Source organism: Oncorhynchus mykiss, chromosome 6, assembly GCF_057628025.1.
Source record: "Oncorhynchus mykiss isolate SJ-2025 chromosome 6, ASM5762802v1, whole genome shotgun sequence".
Classification (NCBI taxonomy): Eukaryota; Metazoa; Chordata; class Actinopteri; order Salmoniformes; family Salmonidae; genus Oncorhynchus; species Oncorhynchus mykiss.
The window spans coordinates 50,117,936-50,137,335 of NC_143027.1; the positions used below are offsets into that span (position 1 = coordinate 50,117,936).

A 19,400-nucleotide genomic window follows, 5' to 3' on the forward strand; every position below is an offset into this window, starting at 1 on the left:
ACCATCTGTCTGGCTTCCAGTAAAGCCTCCCAAACCTCAGAAGCCTGATACCTGATTGCATGAACACTTTGGAGCCTACTCTCCCATCTTGTGTCACTCCATGACTTCACATTTATGTTCCCGTGTTTTTCAAAACACTCCATCTTTGTATGTCAGCTGAAAAGAAGGTGAGGAGCTTTTGCACATGCCCAAAAAACCCAACTGCATCTTTTGAAGATTTGGCAGCATCTGCAATGACAAGGTTTAGAGTAGGTGCTCCACATGGGACGAACACAGCTCTGGGATTTTTTTTTAGCAGTCTGGCTTGTAATTCCTTGGTGCTTGCCCTTCGTGTTGGCCCCGTTATCATAAGCTTGCCCTCTGCAATCTTCATATGGAATCTTCAGCTCGTTCAGCTTATCTAAGATGACAGTGGACAGATTCAAGCCTGTTGTAACCTCAACATTCACAAAGCAGAGGAAGTGCTCCTTGATCTCTGACTTTTCCTTTAAAGCCACGCTTCTCAGAATAAATGGACATTCGCTCCTGGCTAATGTCAGGTGTACAGTCCAAGATACTTGAGTCACTATTGCTTCCAGAATCTTGTCTATCACAATCTATATCAGTGCATTCTATTTGCACTTCCAAAGGTAATGAGCATGTGTCTCTCCATCTCAGCAAAATTGAAGATGATTTTCCATAACGGGGTCAAATTTAGCCAGTAATTCAACCTCCTTTAGGAAGGTTCCATTATCTGGTTGGAAGAGTTTGTCTGATGAACCCATGAATGCTAGGTTTCTTTCAGCCAGAGACGGGTGATACTTATTAAACGTGTAAGGACTAGAGATCGACCGATTAATCGGAATGGCCGATTAATTAGGGCCGATTTCAAGTTTTCATAAAAATCGGAAATCGGAATTTTTGGACACCGATTTGGCCTATTATTATATATTTTTTTTACACCTTTATTTAACTAGGCAAGTCGTTTAAGAACACGTTCTTATTTTCCATGACGGCCTAGGAACGGTGGGTTAACTGCCTTGTTCAGGGGCAGAACGACAGATTTTTACCTTGTCAGCTCGGGGATTCAATCTTGCAACCTTACAGTTAACTAGTCCAATGCTCTAACCACCTGCCTCTCATTGCACTCCACGAGGAGCCTGCCTGTTACGCGAATGCAGTAAGAAGCCAAGGTAAGTTGTTAGCTAGCATTAAACTTATCTTATAAAAAACAATCAATCAATCATAATCACTAGTTAACTACACGTTTGATGATATTGCTTTTTTGCATGGCACATATTGCACTTTTATTTTCTTCTCCAACACTTTGTTTTTTGGTCCTCCTATAATCTGTATCGGTATCGGCGTTGAAAAATCATAATCGGTCGACTCTAGTATGGACATCCCGCCATCTCTTTCTTTCAGCCTCCAAAATTGTCATTTGATTCTGGTAAAGAGTCTGTCACCGACTTAGGCGCAGATCAAGTTTTCTCCACTTAATCATATTGTTGGTGTGTTCAGGACTACCCTCATGGTGTTTCAGAATGGCATTAATATTTGACCAGTCATTCACACATTCCTTTATGATTGTGCAGTTCTTTTGTAGAAAAGAGCTTTCAACAAAAACAATACACAGCGTTGTTTTTGATTGAGTATGAAAGCCAGCTCCTGGTAATCTTTTCCCCATTTGACAGCTGTCTCTGTAATTAGGCCTGAATGGAAACATCATCTAGACTTGCCTTTAGGGTAAAACAAATCCAGTCCTGGTTTGAGTGGACCTCTACACACTAACTCAGTCCTCATAAAGTATTTTAAGACTGGGGGCCAATCTTCTGGGTAATTTGGTGGAGCAGCAACTGTTCTATTAGGGTCTGAGCTGCTTGTATCTAATGCTGGCTGTACACCTCTGGTTGTGCTAGTACTGGCTGAGGCTGCCTGTACTTCACCTGGGTCTGTGTTAGTACTTGCTGAAGTTGCCAGTGCTGGGTCTGTGTTAGTATTTGCTGAAGCCGGTTGTACTGGGTCTGTGTTCGTACTGGCTGAGGCTGGATGTGGATGTACTGAGTTTCTTCTTGTACTGGCTGATGATCCAGCATCTCCTCTACTGACAAATTTAAGAATAGCACCTGTAAATTATAGATAACAATACTATTATTAATTTTAGATTTCCTTTCAATACATTTTCAAATATAAAATACTATTTATGCTATGGCTTGGCTGAATACTTGATGGTTATTATTTACTGAGGGATGTGCATCCATATTGCCCAGTAAATCAATATATAAATCAGTAGTCAATGTCAATCCATTGCTTTCCATCTTGCATTAGTCCAGAGTTGTCCGGAGTAAAACTTGACTGAGAGATGAAACACAGCAAAAAAAGAAACGTCCCTTTTTCAGGACCCTGTCTTTCAAAGATAATTGGTAAAAAATCCAAATAACTTCACATATCGTCATTGTAAAGGGTTTAAACTCTCTTGGGTAGGGGGCAGTATTTTCACATCCGGATGAAAAGCGTACCCAAAATAAACTGCCTGTTACTCAGGCCCAGAAGCTATGATATGCATATAATTGGTAGATTTGGATAGGAAACACTCTAGAGTTTCTAAAACTGTTACAACAATGTCTGTGAGTATAACATAACTGATATGGCAGGCGAAACCCAGAGGACAAACCATAAAATAAAAAATTCAGCCTACCACTGTTTCCAATGGGTTTCATGTTTATTATGAGGCGAAGTCCTCCCAGATTGCAGTTCCTAAAGCTTCCACTAGAGGTCAACAGTCTTTAGAAAGAGTTTCAGGCTGGTTTTTGGGAAAATTAGCTAGAAGTTGTAGTTTTTCTAAGTGGCTCCCATTTTGGCTGTAGTGTTTCTATGCACGTGGATGAAAGCGCGTTCTTTGTTATTTATCTCCGTTAATGAACATACTATTCTCCGTCTTAAATTTGGTTTATTTACGTATTAGGGTACCTGAGGTTTGATTATCAACATGGTTTGACTTGTTTGGATAAGTTTACTGGTAACGTTTGGGATTCATTTTGTATGCATTTTGAAGGAGGGAATCTGGCGCTTCCAGCTAAACTGAGATTTTATGGATATAAAGAAGGACATTATCGAACAAAAGGACCATTCGTGATGTAACTGGGACCTTTTGGAGTGCCAACAGAAGAAGATCTTCAAAGGTAAGGCATTTATTATATAGCTATTTCTGACTTTCGTGTCGCACCTGCCTGGTTGAAAAATGTTTTTCATGCTTTTGTATGCGGGGCGCTGTCCTCAGATAATCGCATGGTGTGCTTTCGTCGTAAAGCCTTTTTGAAATCTGACACAGCGGCTGGATTAACAAGAAGTTAAGCTTTAGTTTGATGTATAATACTTGTATTTTCATGATTGTTAAATATTGATATTTCTGTCATTTGAATTTTGCACTCTGCAATTTCACCGGATGTTGGCCAGGTGCTACCATCCCACCTGCCTATAAGAAGTTAAACACTGTTTCCCAGGCTTGATCAATGAACCATAAACAATTAATGAACATGCACCTGTGGAACAGTCGTTAAGACACTAACAGCTTACAGACGGTAGGCAATTAAGGTCACAGTTATGAAAACTTAGGACACTAAAGAGGCCTTTCTACTGACTCTGAAAAACACCAAAAGAAAGATGCCCAGGGTCCCTGCTCATCTGTGTGAACGTGCCTTAGCCATGCTGCAAGGACGCATGATGACTGCAGATGTGGCCAGGGCAATAAATTGCAATGTCTGTATTGTGAGACTCCTAAGGCAGCGCTACAAGGAGACAGGACGGACAGCTGATCGTCCTCACAGTGGCACAACACCTGCACAGGATTGGTACATCCGAACATCACACCTGCGGGACAGGTACAGGATGACATCAACAACTGCTCGAGTTACACCAGGAATGCATAATCCCTCCATCAGTGCTCAGACTGTCCACAATAGGCTGAGAGAGGCTGGACTGAGGGCTTGTAGGCCTGTTGTAAGGCAGGTCCTCACCAGACATCACCGGCAACAACGTCCCCTATGGGCACAAACCCACCGTCAATGGACCAGATCGGACTGGCAAAAAGTGCTCTTCACTGACGAGTCACGGTTTTGTCTCATCGAGGGTGATGGTCAGAGTTTTGTTTATCATCGAAGGAATGAGCTTTACACTGAGGCCTGTACTCTGGAGCAAGATCAATTTAGAGGTGGAGTGTCCGTCATGATCTGGGACGGTGTGTCACAGCAGTCCATGAGGAGGAGATGCACTGCAGTACTTAATGCAGCTGGTGGCCACACCAGATACTTAATGTTATTTTTGATTTTGACCCCCCTTTGTTCAGGGACACATTATTCAATTTATGTTAGTCACATGTCTGTGGAACTTGTTCAGTTTATGTCTCAGTTGTTGACTCTTGTTATGTTCACACATGTTAAATTTGCTGAAATTAAACACAGTTGACAGTGAGAGGACGTTTTTTTTTTTTGCTGAGTTTAGATAATCTTTGTCTTGTTTGAAAATGATGTGCGCCTATGAGGAGTGCCATCACGCCCATATATTGTCTGGACTGGTGTCACATTCGTCGTATTAAGGAGACCAAAGCGCAGCGTGATTAGAATACATTCTTCTTTTAATGAACGAAGAACACTTAACAAACTATACAAAACAAACGTGACGCTGTAAACATTGAGTGCTGACACAGGCAACTATACATAGACAATAACCCACAAACTATGCAAGGCATGTAGCTACCTAAATATGGTCCCCAATCAGAGACGATGATAAACAGCTGCCTCTGAGAACCAATCTCTGCAACCATAGACATAAAAACACCTAGATTGGATAAACCCATAAACATACAAAAACCCTAGACAGGACAAAAACACATATCACCCTCGTCACACCCTGACCTAACCAAAAATAATAAAGAAAACAAAGATAACTAAGGTCAGGGCGTGACAACTGGTCCCCACAGAGGTTGCTGCTGAAGAGAGAGTTTCATTACGTGCACGCGCATATGAACGCATGTTTACACGCGTCGCAGTTATCTTTTCCGAGCTGCAGTTTTTAAACACCGTTGCCCATTGGCGTTTATCAAACATAATAAATAGTTGTATTTCACTCTCACTTTTGTCAGACACAAAGTCACAGAACACAGCCCTGGAAGTGACAGCCCTGGAAGTGCAAGCAAGCAAGACACAGACAGACCAAGAGATGCACTGCCCAGCTGGGTTAGCAAGACAGACAGACTAGAGAGAGATGCACTGCAAGCTAGCAAATCAACTTAATGTTACTGTTATTTGCTGACATCAAACATGGAGAGGAGAGAACACAAGTTTACCTGATTGCTGTTCCTACAATTTACTCTAGTTTTTTTTTCTCTTTTCGTGACCAGAAGGATAGTTCCGTTTCATGCTCTCATCTAAGTTATAAACATTGACACCTGATTTGACACGAGGGGGATGCAGTGCCCTTGCATAATTTTCGGGGCCCTACGCAGCTTTGCGTAGTGATTGTATTGGGCCGCCCGGCTCTGCATATTGGATGGAAATCTAACTACATTTACAAAATATTTTGTTGCAATATTTTTTTTTTGCTCTCAAAACATTGGAGTTTCTGTTTTTTAGCTTTCAATATCATTATTTTTGTTTGCAATACCAAGAATTTTGTTCTCGACTTCAGAAGTTTTTCTTGATATTAATGGAACAAAAGTAACTCACTCCCAAGAGAATTGCACCATATTGTCACAGCTTCTGTTTTATTTGATTGTTGTTTCCATAGGTTACCTTTGGAGGGCACTCTTACCTTGTTTTCTAGTTTCCAGGTTACTCTGAGTATTGCTTATTAGATTCACCTGTGTTTAATTAACTTCTCTGTTCACCTGGTTGCCATGTTATTTTGGTTCCTCAGTTGGCCTGTATCTGTGCTTAGGTCTCATGTTTTATTAGTGTGCTCTTGTGCGGTTGCCTTGTTTCTGTCAAGACTCTAAGTAAAATATCTGGATTTATCCTTACCTCTGCTTGCTGTGTTTCTCTGCACCTGGGTTAAAGTTCGTACAATCATTATTGTTACACCATAAAATAACACTATTACCATATAATAACACCATTACTCTATTAAAGGTGTTGGAAGCGGCAATCCTTCATTGAAACATTAAAAGTGTACTCCGTGCCACAGTTAGTTGCTATGTATTGACTATCCATGATATCAAAATGGTAGTTTTAACCATATTTTTAGGCTGTTTGCACTTAATTTGTTTAAAGACGGAGTTAAACAAGCTAATATTTTGGGTTCTGATGGGGTACGACAGTTGAACTAAGCTCACATACAGTGCCTTCAGAAAGTCTTCACACACCTTGACTTTTCCCACATTTTGTTATGTTGCAGCCTGCATTTAAAATGGGATAAATGTAAAGCCAATGGTGACTTTAAAACAGTTCCAGAGTTGAATGGCTGTGGTAGGCGAAAACTGAGGATGGATCAACAACATTGTAGTTACTCCATAATACTAACCTAAATGACAGAGTGAAAAGAAGGAAGCCACTCAATGACTTTCAGGGACTTGTCACGAAGCCACTCCTGCGTTGTCTTGGGTGTGTGCTTAGTGTTTTTCTCCATCAATCTACACATAATACCCCATAATGACAAAGCAAAAAGGTTTTTCATTTTTTTTGCTAATTTTTAAAATATATATTTTTTTACAGAAATACCTTATTTACATAAGTATTCAAACCTTTTGCTATGAGACTCGAAATTGAGCTCAGGTGCATCCTGTTTCCATTGATTATCCTTGAGATGTTTCTACAACTTGATTGGAGTCAACCTTTTGGAAATGTAATTGATTGGATATGATTTGGAAAAGCACACACCAGAGCAAAAACCAAGCCGTGAGGTCGAAGGAATTATCCGTAGAGCTCCGAGAAAGGATTTTGTCGAGGCACAGATCTGGGGAAGGGTACTGATCTGGTGACCAGCATTGATGGTCACCAAAGAACACAGTGGCCTCCATCATTCAGTGGCCTCCAATCAGGGGAGAAGGTCCTTGGTCAGGCAGGTGACCAAGAACCCGATGGTCACTCTGACAGAGCTCTAGAGTTCCTCTGTGGAAATGGGAGAACCTTCCAGAAGGACATCCATATCTGCAGCACTCAGCAATCAGGCCTCAGTAAAAGGCACATGACAGCCCGCTTGGAGTTTGCCATAAGGCACCTAAAACACTCTCAGACCGTGAGAAAAGAGATTATTTGGTCTAGTGAAACCAAGATGGAGTTCTTTGGCCTGAATGCCAACTGTCACGTCTGGAGGAAACCTGGCACTATCCCTACGGTGAAGCATGGCGGTGGCAGCATCATGTGGGGATATTTTTCAGCAGCAGGGACTGGGAGACTAGTCAGGATGGAGGGAGAGATGAACAGAGCAAAGTACGTAGAGATTCTTCATGAAAATCTGCTCCAGAGTGCTCAGGACCTCAGATAGGGGGTGAATGTTCACCTTTCAACAGGACAAAGACCCTAAACACACAGCCAAGGCTTCAGGACAAGTCTCTGAATGTCCTTAATTGGCCTAGCCAGAGCCCGGATTTGAACCCAATCAAACATCTCTGGAGACCTAAAAATAGCTGTGCAGCGACTAGCCCCATCCAACCTGACAAAGCTTGCGTGTCACGCCTGCTCCCGCTCTCCCTCCCTGGCGCTCAAAGGCGCCAGTCTCCCCAGCATTATGCACTCCTGCCACCATCATTACGCACACCTGCTCCCCTCGTCAGCAATTCCTTGCACTCACCTGGACTCAATCACTTGTGTTTATTTCCTCCCCTACATTTGTCTGTTCCCTAGCTCTGTTCCCCGCTTCAAGATCAATGTTCGTTTGTCATTTTGTTACCTGGTTCTGACGCTGTTCCTGTTCTGTTCGATGTCTGTTCCACATTAAATGTTCAAATCCCCGTACCTGCTTTTCTTCTCCAGCGTCAGTACTTACATTGAGAGGATCTGCAGAGAAGAATGTGAGAACTCCTCAGATACAGGTGTGCTAAGCTTGTAGCGTCATACCCAAGAAGACTCAAGGCTGTAATCGCTGCCAAAGGTGCTTCAACAAAGTACTGAGTAAAGGGTCTGAATACTTATGTAAGTAGAATATTTTGTAAACATTTCTAAAAAAACGTTTTTGCTTTGTCATTATTGGGTATTGTGTGTAGATTGAGATTATTTAAAAAAAATCAATTTTAGAGTAAGGCTGTAACGTAACAAAACGTGGGAAAAGTGAAGGGGTCTGAATACTTTCCAAATGCACTGTATGCTTTCTTACGTGTGAACCTGAGCATTAGAAATTAGATTTTCAATTGATTGAAATTTTACATGTGAGATTTTCACAAGTGAATGTTTTTCCCATGTGAAACCGCAAATCTCACATGTGAAACTGCAATTCATATGTGAGGTGAAAACATGTCATTCTCCTCACATGTGAAAAGGTGGTGTTAACATTTGAACTCAACATTTAATACGTGAAAATATGGTTTCATGTGTGACATTTAACCCTTTCACACGTACCATCACACGTGTATGATCATTCTACAGTGGACCCTGAAGCATACGATCACACCCATGTGATTAGAACGCTTATTTAGGGCGGCCAGTTTCGAATGGCGCAACAATCCACATTTGAGCTGGCCACACTTTTTTCAGAAACTATTTACGCAAACACAGTCTTTGCAAAGTTATGTCCAGAATGTGAGCAGTTTATTTCTGGATGCAATGTTCAGATATTCACAGAAGTATCTATAGCATAACACAATCATCCAAACCGGAAAAATGTAGGCTACATTTGTCCTAGCGCTAACGGAGGAAAGACACAAGCGGTCATATTTATATAACTCTCGGCTGACAAACTACAATATGAATTAGCTAATAGCAGTCACTATTTATAATTAATCACATCACGGGTGAGCTCACCATTGATCAAAATAATTGAGTAAAACACTTTCTAGAAATCGAAAGTAATCCGACAATTAGTTTCAGTGCACCGCCATGCTTTTTTCCCTCACACAAACCAAAGATAATAAGAGAAGACAAGATGAGTTTGCTCTGTTAATAGTATGCATTTTGAAGGGGTGTGTCGTCTACCATCGTTCACATCCCACCATTCACTTCCTGAAGTTCTCAAAAAATGAGCGAACCCTTAGTCACCTCATTTTGTTATAGCATCTTTGGTCCGACAGACGATTACGTGAAACCAAGAATGCATTGTATGTCAACAAACATGGCTCCACACACATAGCTGGAATTAGCTTAGCTCATCATAATCAGTACAACCTTCAAAAAAGTGTTTTACACACATAATATGTGCCCATTACAATCTATGCAAGAATCGGAATGCATGATTTATCACCGGAACTTGAAAAACGTGAAAAAAACAGTAAATATATAAATTACCACACAAAACATTTTCTGATATTGATTTATTGATACAAATGGCGCGTGCAGGCAGTCAATCATGTAACCTCTCACTCCCACTCTGAGCCATTCAGTGTTGTTGTTTATGTATATAGCTAGTGAGCTAAGCTGTAGCATTAGCAATGTCTTTCAAAAGGAGACAACTCACAAATGTGGAAATTCTGGAGATTTTTAAAAATTCTGACAATGAGTCTGAAAGTCAGGAATCAGATTCTGACAGTGACAGTGAGGAGCTGCCCCCCAGCCATTGAGAACCCTAAATCTGAGGACCCCTTGTCCACTGACAAAGTCCCTGTTCCCTTTGAAGATGCTGGTGGTGATGGAGGCAGACCGACAGTGGATGAAGTACAGAAGTTCTGTGGTAGCTGGAAGGCTGCCAGCCATTTCACCCCTTTTGGCCCTGCTGTTTGCGTTGACGAGTCCCAATCTGGAGTGCAACACCCCTTGCCATTTCCATCTGAGGCAGAGTGCTTCAGGTTGTTTCTGACAGAGGAGCTGGTGGGAGACATAGCAGAGACCAATCGCTATGCCCTGGAGCTACAGGAGAAGAGAGAGCCAGGAGTGGCTGGGACAACCACAATTAGTGAAATGTATACCTTCCTGGTGACAGTCCTTCTCATGGGGATAGTAAAGAAAAACTCCCTAAAGGGAATACTGGAGCACAGATCCTATGTTTGCAACTCCCTTCTTTGCCACCCTCTTTTCCCAAGACTGCTTCCTAGTTCTGCTGCGAGAGCCACATCAATTTACAGAAATACTCATCATAAATGTTGATGAAAATACAAAGTGTTATACATGGAATTAGAGATACACTTCTCGTTAATGCAACCGCTGTGTCAGATTTCAAAAAAACGTTACGGAAAAAGCAAACCATGCAATAATCTGAGTACAGCGTTCAGACAAAGCAGCCAAAAAGATATCCGCCATATTTTGTTGTCAACATTAGTCAGAAATAGCATTATAAATATTCACTTACCTTTTATGACTTCATCAGAATGCACTCCCAAGAATCCCAGTTCCACAATAAATGTTTGATTTTTTCAATAAAGTTCATAATTTATGTCCAAATAGCTTCTCCTTTTCGGTAAACAAATCCAAACGCCAGTGCAGGTCTAGCTGAACGTCGGAAGAAAAGTTAAAAAAGTGATATTACAGGTCGTAGAAACATGTCAAACTAAGTATAGAATCAATCTTTAGTATGTTATCATCATAAATCTTCGATAATGTTCCAACCGGAGAATTCCTATGTCTGAAGAAAAGCAATGGAACGAGAGCTAACTCTCGTGACCACGCGTCCACGAGCCTGTGGCACTTTTTTGGGGGGGTGGGTTTAGCTAACCATAACTATTTTCCTAACCTTAACCTAATTCTCCTAACCTTCTGCCTAAATTCTCCTAATCTGCTACGAAATGTGAAATATGACGTTAATTTGACAAAAGCTGGGTCTCTTCTAGCCTTTTGAAGCGTACCAACACATGGGTGTGATCATTCAACAGTGGTCCCTGCAGCATATGCTCAAACCGGTGTGATTAGAAAGCTTATTTATAACGTCCCATTTCGATTGATGCAACAGTCAGCATTTGAGCTGGCAACACTGTTTTTTTCACAGAAAGATTTGGCTCAAACAGTCCTTACAACATTATGTCCTGAATATGACCAGTTTATTTTGGGATGCAATGTTCAGACATTCACGGAAGTGCATCAGCGTAACACGATCATCCAAACCAGAAAATTTAGGCTACATTATTTTTTTTCTCACCATTATTTAACCAGGTAGGCCAGTTGAGAACAAGTTCTCATTTACAACTGCGACCTGGCCAAGATAAAGCAAAGCAGTGCGACAAAAACAACAACACAGGGTTACACATGGGGTAAACAAGCATACAGTCAACACAATACAAAAATCTGTTTACAGTGTGTGCAAATGAAGTAAGGAGGTAAGACAATAAATAGGCCATAGTGGCGAAGTAATTACAAATTAGCAATTAACACTGGAGTGATATATGTGCAGATGAGGATGTGCAAGTAGAAATACTGGTGTGCAAAAGAGAAGAAAAACAAATATGGGATGAGGTAGGTAGTTGGTTGGATGGGCTATTTACAGATAGGCTGTGTACAGCTGCAGCGATCGGTAAGCTGCTCTGACAGCTGACGCTTAAAGATAGTGAGGGAGATAAACTTCAGTGATTTTTGCTATTCGTTCCAGTCATTGGCAGCAGAGAACTGGAGTGCGTGCTGCGGGTGGGTGTTGCTATTGTGACCAGTGAGCTGAGATAAGGCGGAGCTTTACCTAGCAAAGATTTATAGATGACCTAGAGCCAGTGGGTTTGGCGATGGATTTGTAGTGAGGGCCAGCCAACGAGAGCATACAGGTCGCAGTGGTAAATGGGACTTTGGTGACAAAACGGATGGCACTGTGATAGACTGCATCCAATTAGCTGAGTAGAGTGTTGGAGGCTATTTTGTAAATTACGTCGCCTAGGTATTTATAGTTGTCAACATATTCTAAGTCAGAACCGTCCAGAGTAGTGATGCTAGTCCGGCGGGCAGGTGCGGGCAGCGATTGGTTGAAGAGCATGCATTTCATTTTACTAGCATTTAAAGAAGTTGGAGGCCACGGAAGGAGTGCTGTATGGCATTGAAGCTTGTTTGGAGGTTTGTTAACACAGTGTAATAATTTTAGGAAGAGAGGGTCCAGATTGTCTAGCCCAGCTGATCTGTAGGGATCCACATATTGCGGCTCTATCAGAACATCAGCTGTCTGGATTTGGGTGAAGGGGAAGCAGGGGGGGGGGGGGGGGGGTTGGGCCAGTTGCTGTGGGGGGTGAAGAGCTGTTGGCCGGGGTTAGGTTAGCCAGGTGGAAAGCATGGACAGCCGTAGAGAAATGCTTATTGAAATGATCGATTATTGTGGATTTATCGGTGGTGTCAGTGTTTCCTAGTGCAGTGGGCAGCTGGGAGGAGGTACTCTTATTCTCCATGGACTTTACAGTGTCCCAAAACTTTTGGGAATTAGTGCTGCAGGATGCAAATTTCTGTTTAAAAAAGCTAGCCTTTGCTTTCCTAACTGACTGTGTGTACTGGTTCCTGACTTCCCTGAAAAGTTGCATATCACGTGGACTATTCGATGTTAGTGGAGTATGCCACAGGGTGTTTTTGTGCTGGTCAAGGGCAGTCAAGTCTGGATTGAACCAAGGGCTATATTTGTTCTTAGTTCTACATTTTTTGAATGGGGCATGCTTATTTGGTGAGGAAAGTGAGGAAAGCACTTTTGAAGAACAACCAGGCATTCTCTACTGACGGGATGAGGTCAATATCCTTCCAGGATACCCAGGCCAGGTCAGTTACAAAGGCCTGCTTGCAGAAGTGTTTTAGGGAGCATTTGACAGTGATGAGGGGTGGTCATTTGACTGCGGACCCATAACGGACGCATGCAATGAGGCAGTGATCACGGAGATCCTGGTTGAAAACAGCAGAGGTGTATTTAGAGGGCAAGTTGGTCAGGATGAGATCTATGAGGGTGCCCATGTTTATGGATTTGGGGTTGTACCTGGTAGGTTCCTTGATAATTTGTGTGAGATTGAGGGCATCTAGTTTAGATTGTAGGAAGGCCGGGGTGTTAAGCATATCCCAGTTTAGGTCACCTAACAGTATGAACTCTGAAGATAGATGGGGGACAATCTATTTACATATGGTGTCCAGGGCACAACTGGGAGCTGAGGGGGGGTCTATAACAAGCGGCAACAGTGAGGGACTTATTTCTGGAGAGATGGATGTTTACAAGTAGAAGCTCAAACTGTTTTTTATTTATCTGTTATTTTACCAAGTAAGTTGACTGAGAACTCGTTCTCATTTGCAGCAACAACCTGGGGAATAGTTACATGGGAGAGGAGGGGGATGAATGAATGAGCCAATTGTAAACTGGAGGTTATTAGGTTTGAGGGCCAGATTGGGAATTTAGCCAGGACACCAGGGTTAACACCCCTACTCTTACGATAAGTGTCATGGGATCTTTAATGACCTCAGAGAGTCAGGACACCCGTTTAACGTCCCATCCGAAAGACGGCACCCTACACGGGGCAGTGTGGCATTGGGATATTTTTTTAGACCAGATGAAAGAGTGCCTCCTACTGGCCCTCCAACACCCCTTCCAGCAGCATCTGGTCTCCCATCCAGGAACTGACCAGGACCAACCCTGCATATAGCTTCAGAAGCAAGCCAGCAGTGGTATGCAGGGTGGTATGCTGCTGTTTGGGCGTAGACCTGGATAGTATGACAGAACTCTACAGGCTATCTCTACAGTAGATTGCAGTAGATACCCCCTTTAGCAGTTCTATTTTGATGGAAAATGTTGTAATTGGGGATGGAAATTCCAGAATTTCTGGTGGCCTTCCTAAGCCAGGATTCAGACATGGCTAGGACATCTGGGTTGGCGGAGTGTGCTAAAGCAGGGAATAAAGCAAACTTAGGGAGGAGGATTCTGATGTTAACATGCATGAACCCAAGGCTTTTACGGTTACATAAATCAACAGATGCGAGCGCCTGGGCCTGGGTTAACCTCTACATCACCAGAGGAACAGAGGAGGAGTAGGATGAGGGTACGGCTAAAGGCTATAAGAACTGGTCATCTAGTGTGTTGGGAACGGAGAATAAAAAGAGCAGATTTCTGGGCGTGGTAGGATAGATTCAGGGCATAATGTACAGTCATGGCCAAAAGTTTTGAGAATGACACAAATATTAATGTTCACTAAGTCTGCTGCCTCAGTTTGTGTGATGGAAATTTGCATATACTCCAGAATGTTATGAAGAGTGATCAGATAAATTGCAATTAATTGCTAAGTCCCTATTTGCCATGCAAATTAACTGAATCCCCCAAAAACATTTCCACTGCATTTCAGCCCTGCCACAAAGGGATCAGCTGACATCATGTCAGTGATTCTCTCTTTAACACAGGTGTGAGTGTTGACAAGGCTGGAGATCCCTCTGTCATGCTGATTGAGTTCAAATAACAGACTGGAAGCTTAAAAAGGAGGGTGGTGCTTGGAATCATTGTTCTTCCTCTGTCAACCATGGTTACCTAAAAGGAAACACGTGCCCGTCATCATTGCTTTGCACAAAAAGGGCTTCACAGGCAAGAATATTGCTGCCAGTAAGATTGCACCTAAATCAACGATTTATCGGATCATCAAGAACTTCAAGTAGAGCGGATCAATTGTTGTGAAAAAGGCTTCAGGGCGTCCAAGAAGGTCCAGCAAGCGCCAGGACCATCTCTTAAAGTTGATTCAGCTGCGGGATCGGGGCACCATCAGTACAGAGCTTGCTCAGGAATGGCAGCAGGCATGTGTGAGTGCATCTGCACACACAGTGAGGCAAAGACTTTTGGAGGATGGCCTGGTGTTAAGAATGGCAGCAAAGAAGCCACTTCTCTCCAGGAAAAACATCAGGCAAAGACTGATATTCTGCAAATGGTACAGGGATTGGACTGCTGAGGACTGGGGGTAAAGTCATTTTCTCTGATGAATCCCCTTTCCGATTGTTTGGGGCATCCAGAAAAAAGCTTGTCCGGAGAAGACAAGGTGAGCGCTACCGTCAGTCCTGTGTTATGCCAACAGTAAAGCACCCTGAGACCATTCATGTGTGGGGTTGCTTCTCAGCCAAGGGAGTGGGCTCACTCACAATTTTGCCCAAGAACACAGCCATGAATAAAGAGAGCAACTTCTCCCAACCATCCAGGAACAGTTTGGTGACGGACAATGCCTTTTCCAGCATGATGGAGCACTTTGCCATAAGGCAAATGTGATAACTAAGTGGCTCGGGGAACAAAACATAAATATTTTGGGTCCATGGCAAGGAAAATCCCCAGGCCTTAATCCCATTGAGAACTTGTGGACAAACCAAAACCCACAAATTCTGACAAACTCCAAGCATTGATTGTGCAAGAATGGGCTCAGCAGTTAATTGACAGCATGCCAGGGCGGATTGCAGAGGTCTTGAAAAAGAAGGGTCAACACTGCAAATATTGTCTCTTTGCATCAACTTCATGTAATTGTCAATAAAAGCCTTTGACACTTATTAAATACCTGTATTTATACTTCGGTATTCCATAGTAACATCTGACAAAAATTTCTAAAGACACTGAAACAGCAAACTTTGTGGAAATTATTATTTGTGTCATTCTCAAAACTTTTGGCCACGACTGTACAGACAAGGGTATGGTAGGGTGCGAGTACAGTGGAGAAAACCTAGGCATTGAGTCACAATGAGAGAGGTTGCATCTCTGGAGGCAAAATGAAGTACGGTGTTAATGAACAGTTCAGCAGGCATCAGCTGTGTAGCCGAATGATCATAGGGTCCAATGAGCAGCAATAGATGAAAAAGGGAGCCATTCGGTAGTCGTTACTATGCTAGGTGAGCAGGAGACACGGTGTTCAGGGCGCTAGTGGGCCGGGGCTATCAGATGGGTCTTCACTGACATCCATGATGCACGCAGAGGCCGGTTGAGAGCCCATTGGCCGAATTACTAGAGAAGACAAGTCGTTATAAATCGGCGGGGCTCCGTGTCACAAAGGGTCCAGGCCAATTGGCAAGAGAGGTATTGTAGTTGGTGTACTTCATTTGCTAGCCGAGAGATGGGCCTAGCTTGATGCTAGCTCGAGGCTAACTGATGCTTGCTTCTGGACAAGGGCATTAGCCACAATAGCCACTCGGTAGCCGTAAATGGTCACCGTGTCTAAACACATATGGGACACAATTTGAGGGATTTTAAATGATATTATTAGTAACCAATCAGATCAATAGGTAGATCAAAACTCAACAAGTTGACGATAGTGCTGAAGGAGAAAGAGAAAGAGCTTGAGGCTCAACTTGTCTGTGAGAAAAGCCTGAAAGAAGAGTCCAAGATGGTTCTTCAAGACAGGAATGCGAAGGTTAAAGAATTTAGAATCACTAAATTACAAGGTTAATTTTAATTATACACATTTTTCAGCATACATAGGTTTAAATTTTGTGAGTTATTGACTTGTGGATGTTAATATTGTTACAACATTTGAGAGGCGCAAGGCAATGAATGCAGTGTGGAGTTCAATTTGGCCTCTGATTGTGACAATCAAATAAAATTAATTGGAGAGCTCTAATGACTGAACAAAAAACACAGAAACAGACAAATTAGAAACAGATTCCCTTCCCCTCTTTATTGCAGGATTGTGATCTGTGATTAATCAACATGAACAATCAACAGTTCATATTGAATAATAGTTAACTTAAGTTGCTTTCATATCATCATATCAAGTGTACACGTATCTAACTTGTATGTAAAGGTGGGGCGGCAGACTTCTGTTCCAGCCCAGCAATAGAATACTTGAAAATTAACTAATTAGGTTTGCTATATTGAATCAGGTGTGTTAGTGCTGGGCTGGAACAGAAGCCTGCACACCCAGCAGGGCTGGCCTGCTCCAGTTGTAATAAGTTTATACATTGTGTGACTTTTAAACTGTATTTTTGTTCACAAAAGTTGCTAACATATAAGCCATGGTATACAAGGATGTTCCCTTATTCTCTTGGGGCATTCATTGGGACCTCTTCTTCTACAGACAGGGTTTGACAGATCTCTGTATATAACAACATAAAACATAACAAAGAAACAGGCTGTATTATACTCAAATTAGACAGCCCTGAATATTATGTTGCTAGATTTCTCTGTCCTCAGTTTTTCCTCGCCAGGGACTGGAACTAGAGAATAGTTTCATAATGTCCCTCACATTTACCTGCCCTATCCAGAGTCTATACTATACTCCTATACTCTAGCTTCTCTGACAGCTGGAAGTGCTCGCTAATCCTTTCACCCTCTTCCATGGCTGTTCGCTACCTAGCTCCAAATGCATTTAGAGTTACAACGATAAATACATCAAGATAGCTAACTAGCTAATATGACGTTTGTAAACTGGTGAGCTATACAGCAGCGGTTCCCAACCTTTTTTTGCAACACGGACCGGTCTCATATAGACAATTAGGCCTATATGTTTAGTATAGCTGCCTTTCATAACATTTTAGTTTAAGTAGGTCTAACATGATGATATTATAAAAACAGTGCATATTTTTCTCTAGAGACCATATAATAAAAACATTGCAACTCACCATGTCGCTGAATCAATGGGAGCTCTGAGTCCCATCTAGGGGTGATGGGAGACAGTGACACCCTTCGGGTGTTCCGTATGTCCAGTCTATTCCTTATTTTCATTTTTGTTGCCGTCATTGTGGAAAATCCCGCTTCGCAGTGATAGGATGTTGGAAATGGAAGCAATGTTTTCAGTGCTTTTGTGGCTATCTCAGGATATTCAGCCTTGATTTTAATCCAGGATGTCGGCAGAGATTAAGTTCTCAAACATACTTTTAAGGCCACCATCATTTGCGACCTCAATGAGTTGATCTTCCTGCACGGACATGGAGAATTCATCTGGGACATTCACAAATGGGTCGCGGATCCAATCCTTCGCACTTCATGGGTCTTTGGCGGTTGGGAAGTCACGCTCGAACTCCGTTGACAGCGAAGCAAGGTGATCGCTGTCAACGGATATCCTGGAAGGATATTGACCTCATTCCATTAGTTGAGGATGCCTGTTATTCTTTAAAAGTGCTTTCCTCACCATCTTAAATAAGCACGTCCCATTCAAAAAATGTAGAACTAAGAACAGATATAGCCCTTGTTTCACTCCAGACTTGACTGTCCTTGACCAGCACAAAAACATCCCGTGGCGTACTGCATTAGCATCAAATAGCCTCCGCAATATGCAACTTTTCAGGGAAGTTAGGAAACAATGTACACAGGCAGTTAGGAAAGCAAAGACTAGCTTTTTCAAACATGCAGAAATCTGCATCCTGCAACAAAAACTCCAAAAAGTTCTGGGACACTGTAAAGTCCATGGAGAATAAGAGCACCTCCTCCCAGCTGCCCACTGCACTGAGGCTAGAAAACACTGTCTACGATGTCTAAGTCTACGATAATCGAGAATTTCAATAAGCATTTTTCAACGGCTGGCCATGCTTTCCACCTGGCTACCCCTACCCCGGTCAAAAGCTCTGCACCCCTCACAGAAACTTGCCCAAGCCTCCCCCATTTCTCCTTCACCCAAATACAGATAGCTGATGTTCTGAAAGAGCTGCAAAATCTGGACCCCTACAAATCAGCTGGGCTAGACAATCTGGACCCTCTCTAAAATTATCACCTGCAATTGTTGCAACCCCTATTACTAGCCTGTTCAACCTCTCTTTCGTATCGTTTGAGATCCCTAAAGATTTGAAAGCTGCCACGGTCATCCCCCTCTTCAAAGACCCAAACTGTTACAGACCTATATCTATTCTACCCTGCCTTTCTAAAGTCTTTGAAAGTCAAGTTAACAAACAGATCACCTACCATTTAGAATCCCATCCGCTATGTAATCTGGTTTCCGAGCTGGTCATGGGTGCACCTCAGCCACGCTCAAGGTCCTAAACGATATCATAACCACCATCGATAAAAGACAATACTTTGCAGCCGTCTTCATCGACCTGGCCAATGCTTCGACTCTGTCAATCACTGTATTCTAATCGGCAGACTCAACAGCCTTGGTTTCTCAAATGACTGCCTCGCCTGGTTCACCAACTACTTCTCAGACAGAGTTCAGTGTGTCAAATCGGAGGGCCTGTTGTCCGGACCTCTGGCAGTCTCTATGGGGGTGCCACAGGGTTCAATTCTCGGGCCGACTCTTTTCTCTGTATATATATATCAATGATGTCGCTCTTTCTGTTGGTGATTCTCTGATCCACCTCTACGCAGACGACACCATTCTGTGTGCTTCTGGCCCTTCTTTGGACACTGTGTTAACAAACCTCCAGACGAGCTTCAATGCCATACAACACTCCTCCCGTGTCCTCCAACTGCTCTTAAATGCAGGTAAAACTAAATGCATGCTCTTCAACCGATTGCTGCCGGCA

General features: G+C 42.6%; 1 protein-coding gene across 6 annotated transcripts in view; it reads left to right on the top strand.

The window, feature by feature from the left end:
- Nucleotides 1-19,400, top strand: part of si:dkey-220o5.5 (actin filament-associated protein 1-like 2) — a 101,169-nt gene that overhangs the window by 8,374 nt on the left and 73,395 nt on the right. For 3 of the 6 annotated variants that reach the window (XM_090238142.1, XM_090238146.1, XM_090238143.1), the window contains exon 2: nt 3,035-3,161. The exons of the other annotated variants lie outside the window; for them this stretch is intronic. The gene's annotated coding sequence lies outside the window, so the exon portion shown is untranslated. The remainder of the gene's footprint in view (nt 1-3,034; nt 3,162-19,400) is intronic. 6 annotated transcript variants of the gene reach the window in all.